This window comes from Mytilus californianus, unplaced genomic scaffold (genome assembly GCF_021869535.1).
Source record: "Mytilus californianus isolate M0D057914Y unplaced genomic scaffold, xbMytCali1.0.p SCAF_14, whole genome shotgun sequence".
NCBI lineage: Eukaryota > Metazoa > Mollusca > Bivalvia > Mytilida > Mytilidae > Mytilus > Mytilus californianus.
The window spans coordinates 20,050,114-20,066,125 of NW_026262626.1; the positions used below are offsets into that span (position 1 = coordinate 20,050,114).

Sequence of the window (16,012 nt, forward strand, 5' to 3'; positions counted from 1 at the left end):
GTGTTTTAAGCGTTACATTTTTTCACACAAAAACATTTTGAACAGTGTATTTCTAAAATGACCGAGAGACAACTTACATGTGTTTTGTATATATTGCACCATTAAGTAATTAAAAAAAAAAACATATATATAGAAAATGACAAATTAAAAGAAGAAATAAAAAAACAAAAGCTGCAAATTAAACTATCTATACATAGATAACACTAATCAATTTACTTCCATGGTCAAACTAAAGAGCGAGGAACACGATTCCATAAAAAAGAGTGATTTGATAGATTTTTTGCATTAGTTTTCGAGTTCTCAAATTTGTTTTAATAGTTCCACCACATTGATGTAATGTCATTACAGGATGATACTTCCACAACAAACCGTGCATACATTCATTACATGTGCATATGTCACCAATTAACACAAGTTGTATTGCATCAGATTCAATTTAATATATAAAACAAACAGTGGCATCCTGTTGAGCATATATAAGACATCGTAATTGGAGATAGGAAAGACAATCAAGCGACAGGGTGCCTGCTGATAATAAAATTCATTTGACAATATATCAGTTTCGAACTTTTTTGATATACCACCTTTTCATTTTCTTTAAATATTATCGAAATACAAATAATGGAAAAATGTTTTACGGGTGAAAAAAAAATTTAACAGCGAATCGTTTATTATTATTTAAATGTAAATGTATACTTTATCATTTATCATTAAATACGTTTCACCAAATATGAATTAAAAAATATCCTTATAGTCTCTATTATATGAAATCATACGAACTATGAACTATCATGAACAAGAAACCTTACAGTAAAACTCCATTATGTCCTTTGAACAGATGAGTTATCCCGACGAATACAATTTAATATATTTAAATATAATTTTATTTTGTATTCAATATTTATCGTTCCTATTTGAACAATAAAAAATAGCCGCAGTGAACACTATGAATTTGGACTTATTATGTATTATTTCATTTATTTAAAAATAAACGGAATTTATTTTACTTGTATAACAGTATGATCTCGCAAATGTACGTTGTTTTCGTATATTACATTTGTGTTGGTTATTTTTTTTTTGCAAAGACAACTTTTCAAAACGCCGGAGACCTAAGAATTTCTTAATTTAAGCTGACTTTTCTGACATCAAAATATAGCTTATTGACAGGAGTATTCAACAGTATGTGTTAATAGTATTTCCTCCGCATATTAAGTGTGCTTCAATTTTTTTAGTTACTGCTGTCTCGTTTCTTTTGAGGTAATTCATCGATATTTACTGATGTGAGTAAGGGAATTTAGATAATGAAATTTCAAAAAATCGGAGACCTAACAATGAGATAAGATAAACTGGATTTTTTAATACCACCAGCAAGGTAAATCTATGTAGAATTCGGTCGTATGTGTTAATAAGAATTCAGATGATTAATAAAAATAATATGAAGAATTAATGAAGGGTACCCATTTACTTTCTATGTTAATCGAACATCATTAAAAACATTGCACCCCGGGTGTCGCTGATAAGGGTAATCGGCCGTTGGTGTCCTTCATTCTTGGGTATGAAATGCTACGGAAAAGAGTTTACGAAAAAATACGCACACAATAATAAACGATATTTCTCCTGACAAAAATTGCTTAGGTCATCATGGTACATTCTATTACTTATTTCGAGTTTATTGTGGTCAATAACAGATAAAGTTTTATTGGTACAGTATATATGCCTTTAAGCAAACATCTATCTGACAACGGACATTTCTTTTTAACAGAATGGCGAAACGATTGCTAAAATTTTGTAAGTAACACACAATATAATATGTATGATCATATCTTAAGATCGACTCCTTAAGAAATAACTAATTTCATTGTTTTTATTACTTTCTGAAAATACGGACAGATGTTTACTTAGATAAACTGGTCCATTTTTTACTGTGGATTCGTTTTTTTTTCGTGGATTGATATTTTTTTTTGTGATTTTCGAGGATATTTCATTTCATGGTTTTGTCAATGTGTTTAAACAAGCCAATAACAAATATATATTTCGCTGATTGTGACACTTAAAAATTAGCTGTCAAATAATTAAATATAGAGGAAAAACATTAGTTTAAACATATTTTATTTGTTTAAATATCAAAAAGGGATGAGACACAAGTTAATCAAACTTATTCAGTCTTCTCCCAGAAAAAAAATATTTAGATTACATTTAAACATTTTTAAAACTTCTAAATCATCTAAATAACATTAAAACATTAAAATAACATTAAAACATTTAAATATCATTAAAACATTTAAATAACATTAAAACATCTAAATAACATTAAAACATTTAAAAAAACATTAAAACATCTAATTATATAAATAACATTAAAACATTTAAATAACTCTAAAACATTAAAAAATCAACCCAGAGGTGTGTGTGTGTGTGTGTGTGTGTGGTGCTTTTGTTGTTGTGGTCTCGTTTGTGTTTGTGTTTATATTTTGTGTTTTGTAATGCATTTTTATTTTTTGTATTTGTTTTTTTATTGTTTTTTCGTCAAGTTCAAATGTGCAATTGGAATTCCTATCTTTTTTTTTAATTCTCAAAAGAATATCGTCTCTTTAAAAGACACTAAAACACCGATCAGTTAACCGACATCAACAAACTTTGAGGAATACATTAACGCCCCCCTTTTTTTAAAGTAGCGATAACTAATAGTCATAATGTTTAATACTCTCATCGAACATCTTTTAAGAACAAAGATTTTCATATTCATAAACGAAAAAATCAAATTTATGAATAATGAGAAGCAAACATCCACCGCTTTTTTTTTTTAAATCGTTCTTTTTTTTTGTAGGTTTGGTGTCTAACTGAATGAAAGGTTGTCAACACTTTCCATCATTACAAACAAAACTTTTCATTCGCCAAAAAAACTAGTACCACAAAGCAGCACGTTTCATCTATACACATCTGATTTAACATAATACAACAGATTATAGCAACTGACAACAACAGAATTCAAGTGCAGAAAAAGACGTATCTGCTTTGAACAAAATCATCACAAAATTGTTTACAGACAATTATTGACAAATTAATGATTGGATAAACTTTGTGGAAAAGATCGTCAAGAAACCACATCAATAGAAAACGAATGTATGGGCTTGAAGGTTTACAGGCAAACAAGTAGGTTTCATTTTAATTAGTATAGATTTCACTGAGAATTAATAATCATTTTGACTTATATGCTTGTATACTAGTTTTACCGTTCTATAAATTGCACTTCTGTTAATATAGACAATGCAATTTCCCATAGGAACTCCCTTTGCGGCTAAAGCTGTACCACTTTTACTATGAAGTTTCATAAAAAAATATATCCTAGAACGGAAAGTTGTTATCCACTACTTTTTTATTCACAGGTCAAAACATAGGGCTGTGTGGCATATTTTCAACATTTATATGTCCCGAACTTCTAAGAGTTTAAACTTATACTAAAATTCTGTATTACCCCTATATTCACTTTGGGTCCTCCTCAGAATTCAATTATCGCCGCTACCATGTGTTTTTATACTGGTAACATTCCCAAGTGATATCTCTATGAGATGTAACATAGAGATCATATCTGGGAACTAGTACGTAAACAAAACAAAATATCTATGAATATTATATACCTCCCTAAAAAGAAACGTGGCTTGTGAAACAGCTGTATTTACAACGTGCAACCTATATGCTGAAGTAAAAATGAACATGAACATTTTTTTTTCAATACGAGGATCTTAAATACCATACAATAACATACAAACAAACAATCGAACCTACAAAAAAGGACAAAAAAAAAACAAAACCAAACTAAACAAGTAATCCTGTGTTAGGATGCTAACACAAAAGTCGCCAAAACGGCCCCCAACCATTGTTCTGTTGTTTCCATGGTAACGGCAGCCATTTTGAAATTTCAAAGTCGGATATCACATCTACACGTGACAGGTCACATTACTTACAAGTTTCATAAAAATTGGACCAATTTTCAAATTTAGGCATTCGTGTTTCCATGGTTACGGTGGCCATTTTGGAAATTCCAAAGTCAAATGCCACAATTACATAAGACAGTCAACATTTGTGTAAAGTTTCATTAAGTTTGAAGCATTTTGAATTTTTTGACATTTTTGCAGTTTCCATGGTAACGGCAGAATGCATATAATCTATAGCGAAGTGATTTCTTTTTGGTACCAGCCTTGTATTACTACTCCAGTTTCTCAAAACATGCATGAGTGAAATAAAAAAGTCAATTTTTTAAGATTTTTTTTTCTGGACTCAATGTGTTATGTTTGATTAAAAGTTTATGCTAAACTGAAACATCTATCTGAATGTTCAAAAAAAGTTGCGTCTTTTCAAGTTGTGACATCAGACCAGGGAATTGGAAAGATCATGTTTACTGGAAGTGGTGCAGCATAGTAAATTAAGTTACAATCATCAAGGTGTACGAACTTTCAGCACTTATACAAATACAAACACCCTCTAAAACAAGTAGTGATTTCAGGTGTCTCTTAAACTAAACTTAGTGCAATGATTTCAAGTGCAACATAAACTAAACATAGTGTATTGATTTCAGGTGCCACATAGACTAAACATAATATAGTGAATTCGGGTGCCACATAAGCCTAACATATTGTAATGAATTCAAGCGCCACTTAAACTAAACAAAGTGAAGTGAATTTAGGTGCTATTTAAACTTATATTGTGCAGTGATTTCAGGTGCAGATAAACAATTGTTCGTAGTGAGTTCAAGTGTCACAGAAACTAAACATATTGTGGTGGTTTCAGGTGTCACATAAACTAAACATATTGTAGTGAATTTAGGTGCCACATAAAATAAACATATTGTAGTGATATCATGTGCCACATAAACTAAGCATATTGTAGTGATTTCAGGTGCCACATAAACTAAACATATTGTAGTGAATTTAGGTGCCACATAAAATAAACATATTGTAATGATTTCAGGTGTCTCATAAACTAAACATATTGTAGTGATTCCAGGTGCCACATGCATTCAACATATTGTGCTTGAGCCATAGACTGAACATTGAAAAGACACGACAACTCAAAATGAAGAAAGGACATACAACAACAACACTAAAAACTAAAACGGAAAACGGTGCATTCGCATACTTTAAAGAGTGACCCCGTTGCAGAAGACGAGGACTGGTAGCACATAGATGTCCGCTAGTCTCTGCAATAGTAACAAGTTTCCTACCTAAGCTTGTTAAAGGGTGCTTTAAAGAATGTGAAAGCAGACGTTTGAATAGACCCCTGATTTGTTTACACACCCTCCCCCCCCTTCTATCCGAACGTTTTTGATTATACATGTAAGCACCAAGGGAGGGTCAACAGTCAATCAACACGGTAGTAAATTTTAATCATAAAAATACTTTATTCGGAGACTTTAATAAGCTCATATCCCGAGGAGTTGAAGGCATATGAACAATATAAATATATATATGACTACCCCTTTCAACATGTCCTCATTGTTCATTGACATTTCAAATTTCCGACCCTTTATCCCTGTCTACCTCCCTTACAGAACCTGCCTATTGAGTGAATTTGTTCTCGTCCTGAACATGCATGCAAAATTTGCCACTGGACGTTAGCAACAATCAGGCATTTACATGTTCTGCAAATGAGCCACAGTATTCATGTCCAATTTTATTACTTTATACAAATACGAAATTGTACGTCAAGGGCAATAAAAATTCATCACAAATAGGACAGACGACACCTTGGCGAAGAGTGAAAAAAACTTAGTCACACAATACTAGCAAACTTGAACAGCAAAAAGTTCGATTAAAAGAAAGAAAAAAAAAACAGACAATTTAGGCAATAAGACCAGTAACTAGTTGCATACGTATTAAAAATTAATCGATCACAATTTATTAATAAAAAAAGAAAGTATTCCAAAATTCATTGAGAAAAATTTATGTTCATCTTTATTGTTACATAAACAATGGGTAATTGAAAATCATTTTATTTTATATATCAAAAATATTAAAAACTTCACAGTTGATTTACAGAACAGAGAATCACTGACCAGTTGGAAATCTAGTGACAAAATATTCTCTCCCCGGTAAACACTGAAAACATTATCTTTTCAATGTTTGTCCCGATTCAGCGAGGACGCTATCAATTATAAATCGGTGAGAACATATTCTGTTAAACAGTAAAAATAAAAACAAAATTTCCATTTAATGCTATCATTTCCCTCCTTAAATAACAAACGAAGAATACACCAGGTTATAAGAGCTATGTGTAAGATTGGTTTAAAATGTTGCTATGCGAAAAAATTCCTGGTGTACCAACTTCAATTTATTTTTCTACTGTTTGTATACCTCTCTGGAACATGCCAATTGTCCGTATATGTATGCAGTTAGATCAGAAAAGTTCAGGTAAAAAAATCCAAAGGAATCGATTGATGTGCAACAAAGATTGACACTTTTGAAATTAAGTTACTAAGCAAATTCGAACTGACCGTATCCCGATGTAAACATTGAATGTGAATAAATCGAGAAGACCGTAAATACATGTACAGAAATCGAGACGACCTTTTCCTAAAATTGTATAAAAAAAAGTATTTTACGGATAATCTACTTAACAAAAATATGTATCCTTAATTTTTTTTAACCTGCACTTTTAAATTGTTATATTCATGAAAAACAATATTTCTGTATTGAAAGTTCACGTGACAAAAGAAGACAGGTGTACTCAGTCGGACATTGTTTTATTATTGATTTTCTCGACGTTTACATTAGAAGAGTGAATATAATTTTTGGTCACCGGTTTAGCCACTGTAATATGAGTGAAGAAACACAAATCGCCGAAATGTGCATCTGATGCAGTAAAGTAGGTACCAAATAATTTCTTTAAGGATAATATACCCTTCTGTTGTTTAGCACATACTTACAACTTCTCGTCCAATCAAATTGCTTATATTTGCCTTCTAATTTTCATAGTACATACTTTTCCTGTGTACTAAGTAACTACGCATGAATGACCACAAGGGTAAGATTTCATTGTGTCGTAATCAAGATATTTAAAACAAAAATTGCCACTGGCTATTTTGAAATAAAATGCTGTGTTCCAAATTAAATTAAATAGTTTGTAATTAGTTTTCACATTGATTTTTAAATATCCTGCTATTAAAATCTTTGGATCTAAAAAATGTTTTTGACAATTGCAAATTTTATCATTTAAATAAAGGGTAATACATATGGTTCTTTATACCTTGATAAGAGTACAACGATATCTTAAAATTATGATAATGTATCATCCATGCAATTACTTTGTACACAGAAAAGTGTGTACTATGAAACCTTGTGAAGGAAAATTAAAGCAACTTGGTGATAATTTTAAAAACTTTCTTAAGGAAAGTGATCTATTTCGTCATGAATTGATTGATTTTTTGATTATTGGTTGCTTAATGTCCAGTGGCAAATATTTCATGCATGTTCAGGACGATGTCATGAATTGAAAAACTGTGATGATGTCTGAAGATAATGTGCCACCTATATATATATATATATAAACATATTCTGATAAATCTTTTAGTTTTTACTTTGAACTAATAAAAAAAAAAAAAACACACAAAACCTATAATCTCTGATCTATTTGTAGTTGCTTTTTAATGCCTATCTGCTAGACTATATCTTTGGGGACAAACTATCTAAATGTTTCAAATTTATTATAGCTTTAGTTTTACTGTGAAATTAAAAAATGTTTTCAAAACATGTAAAGCTTCCACTGCGATTTAATTATTGCCTGCTTTTGGTCAATTTATTTTGTCATCTTACCTTGTAAGAAGAACATGTATAGTAAAACACCGCTTTAAATCAGTATACATACTTACACCAGCAGCTACCATCTTTTCATTCTGGAGTCAAGGGCCTTTTGAAATCACATATATTACAATGATACTAGTGAGTAGATTTACAAAATTCGTTAATGAGCTCCGTTTTACAAACACCTGTGATACAAGTAGTCAGCCAAAATAAACTATCAATAGACCAATTAAAAGATTACTCGAGTTGTAAATATGTGCTAAATTGGATAGTCTATGGAAAGGTATATACTATGAAATTAAGAGCTTGGGGCAAGCCCCTCGCTCTAAATTTCATAGTATATACCTTTCCATAGACTAACCTAGACTTCAATGCTAAACATATGGAAATTTTATATAAAAATCCACAGCTTTTACACTTGAACTCCAAAATTTGCCAATTCAGAGCTTGAAAGATCGAGTACTATTGCATGCAGTGCTAGCAATGATTTCCTTAAAACAAGTTTATAAATTAAGATATTGGTTAAAACAAATATAAATATGGACCAATTCAAGTACACTTTCTAGGGTGCGCTCGACTTAAGTGACTCAGCACGAGGTTTTTTTTATATGTAAATGTTGTTTAGGACTTTTGTCAAACAATAATAGCTAGCACATCATAGACAAACAAGTGAGTGATCTATGTTTAAAATTTTAAAACGAAAATCTCTGTATTAAGTCTGTGGATTTTCTGCAAAAAAAGCTTGGCTTTATTTGCCACGAAATCCTCGTTTTCTATTAAATGCAACAAAACAAGAAAAAATATTGCTTTGAACGGAGTTTGCCTTTGGTATATGTCCAAAATGGCACATCTCTATTATTCATTATCTTTGCTGTTTTGATACTATATTGCTCTTTAAAAATTTCGTAATACACATGGCTACAGAAGGGGTCATAAACCTCAAGGGCTTAGGCCCCATTATGGAAATCTGGTATTGGGTTCTTTTTATAAGCTTTTAATTATAAAGCTTTTAATTATACATGTATAAATTTGTACAACACAATTTTAACCTTCATTAATTTTTTCGATAGTTTGACGGTCAGTATCGACACATAAACATAAATGAGGATATGAATTACGGACTTTTCGTTTCTGTATTCTTTATTTTTCATGTCATATTTGGTCCATTATTCTTTATTCTTGCTTCCATTTGTATATGTAGTAGATACTTAGCAAACCGTAAGCGGTTGAGCTATAAGGAAGTACTGCTTGATCTCAGTCGTCGGTTAAAGCGCTGCCTTGTAACAAATACATCCTGGGTTCAAGTCCCGGAGGAGACAAAGTGATTTTGTAAGAAGAATTATGCTCTCCGGTTACATTCTATAAACCCAACAAGACCCTTAATAACTGTGAATGCATGTACTCTCTTGGCATATTTTAAAGAAAAAATAGTTAATTTACATTTTTATGTTCCGGCTGTTTAAAGTATGTGGCGTTCATGAGGATGAGCAAATCCGAACCTTTTTGAGTTCACCCCCGGTTTATTTAAAGGTTTGTGTTGCTCAGTCTTTAGTTTGCCGCGTAATGTTTTATTAAATTGTCGTTGTCTCTTCGCCTTTGTTCTTTATGACCATCATATTGTATGTCTTTTGGACTTATGATTTGTTATTGCCTTGGAATATTTCTCTTTATTCTTTCTAAAACAAACGCCTTATGCTAGAAATTGTCAATGCATCCTTATCGGAGTTATTCCCCTTAAATAACGATGTTTACACATTCATTTTTTTTTCTAGAAAGATACATAGATACACTATGGTGAGCAAACTAATCAACACAACAAGATCTACAAAGTCCACGTGGTCAAATTGTCAATTCACACCTTCTATCATAGGTATTGTCTTTTTAAAGATTTTTAATAAATGACTAGTCTACCTGTTTCCGTCTTTTTTGCTATTCCTTTAAAATAGGGAGAAACTGTTACCGTTCAATTGATCAGCATGACTTGTAAGGCAATAATACATTTACGATGTTTTTTATCTTATTTTGACCAAATTGAACCAAAATGACTGCTTATAGCGGAATATCATTTCAATACTACGCTTTAATAGATATATTTATATTTGTTTTTGTCTAAATCGCAGCTAATGCTCCTTTAAGGTGGTATGGGAGAATAAACGAAAAATGATAGAATGTTTTCATACTTTACCAAAATGTATATATTGTACATGTGATGTGTTAAAAAAAATGAAAGGTCACCGAGCTTTTTTTCAAGCTACAAGTTGTGCAAAAATGACACACTTTGTATGGATTATACATGGGAAAACATTATTATATAAATACATATAGTAGGTAAACTAACTGATATACTTGTGAAATAAAATACGAAAAGATATCTCTTAGAAAATGCTTTTAGAATATTGTTGTAAAAGGATTTCGGGCATTATTGAAAATATTTGAAAATTTGAATTAGAACACATTTTCTTAAAGCAAAATTTTATATTTATAGTTTTTATTAACATTAAAAAATAAAAGAGAACGTGTATTTCTTATTAATTTATTAGTGTAGGAAAATACAATTAAAAGAAAATACTCATCGAAATAGATATGATTCATACGAATAAGAAACATTCACTTTGGTACAAGATAATTAACAATAGTACAAAGTCACGCGCACGGAAAGTTAGAGGTTGCAGGATAGATGCATAACGAATTATCATTACATCCAAGGTTAGAACCATATTCACAGAACTATAGATAAGCTTCAGCATAATGAATATTCAGTAATTCATTAAGCCACACCAGAATGTAAACAATGAACAATCAAAAAGCTGAGATAGGATGATTAAATAAATAATATAATAATAAAAAATTAACAGATTTTAATTATCTTTTATTATAAAGATCGGAAGTCCAAATCCTTTCGAAATATAATTTTATTCAAGTTTAGAAATAATAATCTTGATGCTTTTCGTATATAAATAAGTGTATTTTGCATATTTATTCCATCGTTTGCAAAGAGGCTCAGTTTTGCGGGGGGGGGGGGGACGGGGACGAGAATGTCGGGTATTCGATGTAGATAAAAGAAAAAATAATGTTAATCTTTATGATTTATGCACTGAAATTTTATGATGAAATAGAAAAGAATAATTAAAAGATCCTTGTTTCTACTAGCAAATTGAGTTGGCTTATTTATGACATTAAAGAGGTCGGACGGCGCGAGTCCCGCTCTCGCTACCAAGCCAGCCCGAAACAACGACATGTAGTCCCAATATATCTTTCTACCTACAAGAACCGTAGGGGAACTTGACAAACGAGAGAAGGAAAAATGACCATAATGTTTATCAATATAGAAATCCTCAAGTACAATCATAGTCCCATCCGATAGCGACAAGTGGTCCCAATGAGAGGTAATCAACAATTACGACAATAATTCCCGTCACAACAATATCAAAAGAAAACTTGGGGTCACCGTACGTTTTTTCCTGCTATTGCATACACTATAAAATTTCATGTAGATTCCGTTAGAAATCATCCTATTACCAAGTAACCTCCCCTTAATACGCTGATTTAAAAAAAAGAGAGTATTACTACTAAAGTAAAACAAATATAGTCTTGTAAAACTTCATAATAAGTTAAATTATCCCATTTTGTTTTATTAAAATAAAATTCACATTATTTTAATTGCATTTCTGAATCAAATTTTGCTGACTTGACAGTTAATATAGACCTACTTTGATGTGTTCTGCAATTTTACAACCCAAGATGGCGAAAGACCCCCATTCTACCTTAATCACTGTACAATGCTTTATGGTCGCTTGTTTTTCACAATGGTTCTGAAAAAAAATACTTGAATGTTTAGATATATTGATATTCAGTTAAGTTTTATATCCAGTTTAAATCAGCATTCGTGTGTCCTTTAAGTGCAAATTAGTTGCTATATGCAACCTGAGATTACTATAAGACGTGTTATAGAAAGGATTTGTAATAGTAAATCTACTATACAAATCCCTGATCATATTGTCTCAGATGCAACACGCGGCAAATGTAGGAAATTAAATGCATGTAGCTGATATTTATGATACATTTCTGAAAGAATTTCTAAGCATTATAAAAACCTGAAAAATAAAAATAAAAATAGTTGCATTTTTTTTGACATAAGTAACCAGATAAGACATCAATATTCCAATCTTATACAGTGGGCGTTTTTCAATAAAAGTGTGAATTTCAGACCTAAAAAATGGAAAAATCAACTTGTCTAAAATTTTTATTTCAAGAGTTATTTTGAATACCTCTATTATAGACCTGTTTGTAAATGAAAAGTGCAATCTTAAATACTCTTCAAAATGATATTTTTTTGATAATTTATGTACTGTTTCGTAGTGGACATTTGTCCACTACGAAACTGCTTCTAAACCCACTTTTTATGGCATTTTAATGTCTCCTATTGACATTCTAGTTTGTTTTCTTTTATATACTAGAAAGATCTCATTTTTTTCTGAATTGGAGAACCATTTTTTATTGATAAAGATTAGACAGTACTTCACATATGAAGGTACAACTCATGTTACGTAGTGGACATTTTGATGAGTTTCGTAGTTGACAAAAACCGTTTCGTAGTGGACAAAAAGTTTCGTAGTTGACATCAACCCTATTCTATGTTGATAAAAACATATTGAAAATTACATGAAACTAACCCTTGTTATTTGTTTTGCACGAATATAATTGAAAAAAAGAGTAAAAAACGACTGCATAGTAGTGGTAGTGTCCACTACGAAACGTTTTTCTCCCAAACTTGTTTCGTAGTTGACACGGTTACGTAGTGGACATATTCACATGTTTTATTTCCCCTGACAATCCCTATATTGCAATAGTTACAAAAATGATTCTATTCATCAAAGCACATACTAAGCTGTACACTGATATTTTTTTCATAATTTTAAAACCAGATACTGAAGGAGATTTGACTCGTTTCGTAGTGTACATTAGAAAAAATACGGTATCACTCTGGTCCATTTGATGTGCTCAATTTTTTTTTGCAAACAATTTAACTGCCGTTATTAAAGCATCACTTCTTTTGTAAGACCCTAATGTTTATATCCAGTCCATTTCTTGCAAACATTGATTATATAAAACTGTTTATTCGCAAATTTAATGACTTCGTTTCGTAGTAAACATTTTGTCAGGGACACACCTGCTAAAATTAAAAATCATTTGTCAAAAACTGTTTATTAAAATATGTTGGCTCTAAACATACTTTTGAATAATTATAGAACCTATATGAAGTAAAATTAACATTAATTTCTACCTTTTTTTACAATATTTTAGAGTGTGAATGTTGAGTTGGAGACTTAGGGACATGCCATTTTGGTTATTTTTAACCATTCAGGAATGAATATCTTATAAATGTAATTTAATGTACTGACTGCACAAAAAATTACTTGTTAAGACCAAAAACATTTTTTTAAAAGTGGCTGGGACAAGAATTCTCGTTTTTATTGAAAAACGCCCATGTATGATTGTTTTTCTCACTGTCTCCATTATAAAATTTTCCGGAAACTACGTTAAACCGGGTATACTTTGTGTACTTAGTGTTGTTAATCATTTCCGGTGGAAATAACCTTTTGGTTATTGAACTATTTTTAACCACTCTTATTTTAGCGCGCTGCAATATGCATGTAAGTTTAAAAACATTGCCATTATTGACATGATTAATTATAATATAAATATGTTACATAAACATATAGAATAGAGAAATTACTGGGCCAAATTTATTTGTCGTCTATGGCAGATTATTCTTGCATATTTTGTCTGACAGTAGTCCAAATAATTATGACGTCTTGAAAGGCTATTATATTTTTTTTCTTTGACGCCTTACATCGATGTAAGGCGTCAAAGAAAAAAAATATTATAGCCTTCAAGACGTCATAATTATTTGGACTAGTCTGACAGCAGAAGAAAAAATAGTCGCTCACAAACACAAGTATAGTATAACATGTATACGTGTACAAATCCTTGACAAACATGAGAAAGTTTGACATAAAAATTTAATTGTAAATTGGAGAGCTAGTTCAAATAAGAATGGACATCTTTGATTTTTTGTGTGGTTACCATGGTTACATTTGTCATTTCATATTTTCTTTTTTACATCAAGTTGGCTATTTATTTATTTTTTTATCCATGACCGTGTGGACACAAAAAAAATAAAAATAAAAAGCCAAATGATAAAAAGAAAATATGAAATGACAAATGTAACCACACAAGAGACAGATTATTCGGTCTACATAATTATATGGACTACCAGTGAGCATGATTTGCCTTCCAAAATTAATTACGGTTCCATTCAGAATTTGAACCAAAGATACCCAGAACATTTAGACGCTCTACCAACTCAGCCAAAGTAGTACTTTACTAGCACAGTTAATTATATATATAATGGTGGAAGGTTATCAATCTACTAGGTAAGGTAGAAAAAGGTATTCATATTTTTCAAATGTATTCCAACCACTACTATGGACTTCTGCTAGCATGCTCAAAAGATGGCTTTCAGCAGCGCCTTATGCCAAACCATAGATTTAAAAATGTGTCTTTGCTGCTCCACTTATCATGCAGCATTTAGCATGTTTAAGAGTAATACAACAATGTAGCAAAGAGTGGTTGGCTTCTTGACAGAATATTTTACCCAAGTAGGTTGACCTGTACTGGGGGGACTGTGCATATTTGAAATCCAACTCAGGGTATAGATCTGCAAAATGTACTGTACATAAATTTTTAGTACAATTTGTACAAAGCCTGATTTATCTTGATTTAGCACCAACATATTCTTGTCCAGATATGCATGTAATGTTTGCCACTGGAGGTTAAAACCAATCCATCATCATCATCATCATCATCATCATAAAATGTATTTGAATTGATATTTTTACAGAAGTACAGATGCCACTGTTAGCCTTCGATATATATGTAGAATGCCCTCATTCAATCATTCCTATACAGAATAGGAAGTAGATCACCAAGTCAATAGGTATGTGCATTCAACTACATGTATATCATGTATATCTATATTCATAATTTATTCCACATTTTATTTCTTAGTAACATGTTTAACATATTTCTAAGAATTAAACAGGCTCTTATATAGTAGCATACTAGTATTCTCAATATTTCACATATAAATTCAATTATATATATGTATTTCTATTGCACATTATTTTTTGAATCATGCCTATAGATAGCTATATCTTAACATGCTTAAGGTCAAGACAACTGAACATCCAGAATTCCAATCATGCTACATGTGACTAGCATCAAGGATGGGGTAATCGTAATCTGTAATCGCAATCGATTGTAATTGATTACATTTTCCAAAGTTATCAACAGAAATCTGTAATTGTCAACATTTTTGATTACATGTAATTGTGATTTAATTGATTACAGTAAACATTATCATGTAATCATTGATTACTTTTCGATTACATAAATCAATTACTTTATTAATTTAGTTTGATAAAATAGAACCTACTACCTAGTTTAGATGATAATAGACAACTGCATGTATTCTTCATTTTATGGTACAGATTAAATAGAATGTATAAACATTATAAATAGGACTTGAGATTTCTATCAAATTTCTTATTCAGATTTATGTTTGCCTCAAAGCTGCCTTATCATGCTTATGTTCAACCAGATTTACAATTCTTGAAAAAACTTAAAGATCTTTAATATATATATATAGGTCAAAGTACGGCCTTCAACACGGAGCCTTGGCTCACTCCGAACGGCAAGCAAAAGTCAAGTTATGCACTACCAGAGACTTTTAATCCATGTCATTTTATTGGTGCTATCTTCCCATTATTTTTCACTTATATTTCAAAATTATGTCATTTAGTTTGCTTTCTATTTGCATAACAATTTTTTTCCTGTATACTGTAAATTCAGAAATTTCAATAATTGTCTGTCAGAAGTTTTAGAAAAAAATCCTGTAGAGTGGAAACTCCTCTTAATTTTTCGCCAAAATAATAAAATAAAACTTTTTACCTGCTTGCAAACCTTTTAAAATTTCCTAAGTGTTTGGGGAAACCAATATTCAATTTTCAATGGCCTTACAAAATGCGTTAATTTTTTCACAACCTGTATATGAAAATCGATCTCAATAACCTATGATTTTTATTATATATATTTTAAAAAAGCATGATCTAAACTACATTTTGGCAAAGTCAGAAAAATTCTGTCATATTTTT

The 16,012-nt window shown here is 30.8% G+C and overlaps 1 protein-coding gene across 3 annotated transcripts in view; it reads left to right on the plus strand.

The window, feature by feature from the left end:
* Nucleotides 1-2,864: 2,864 nt before the first annotated feature.
* LOC127724344 (probable helicase senataxin) overlaps nucleotides 2,865-16,012 on the plus strand; it is a 102,527-nt gene continuing 89,379 nt past the window's right edge. For 2 of the 3 annotated variants that reach the window (XM_052231277.1, XM_052231279.1), the window contains exons 1-2: nucleotides 13,397-13,450; nucleotides 14,701-14,796. The gene's annotated coding sequence lies outside the window, so the exon portion shown is untranslated. Of the gene's footprint in view, nucleotides 3,154-13,396; nucleotides 13,451-14,700; nucleotides 14,797-16,012 lie in introns of those variants that run through there. The other variant, XM_052231278.1, reaches the window with a different exon arrangement.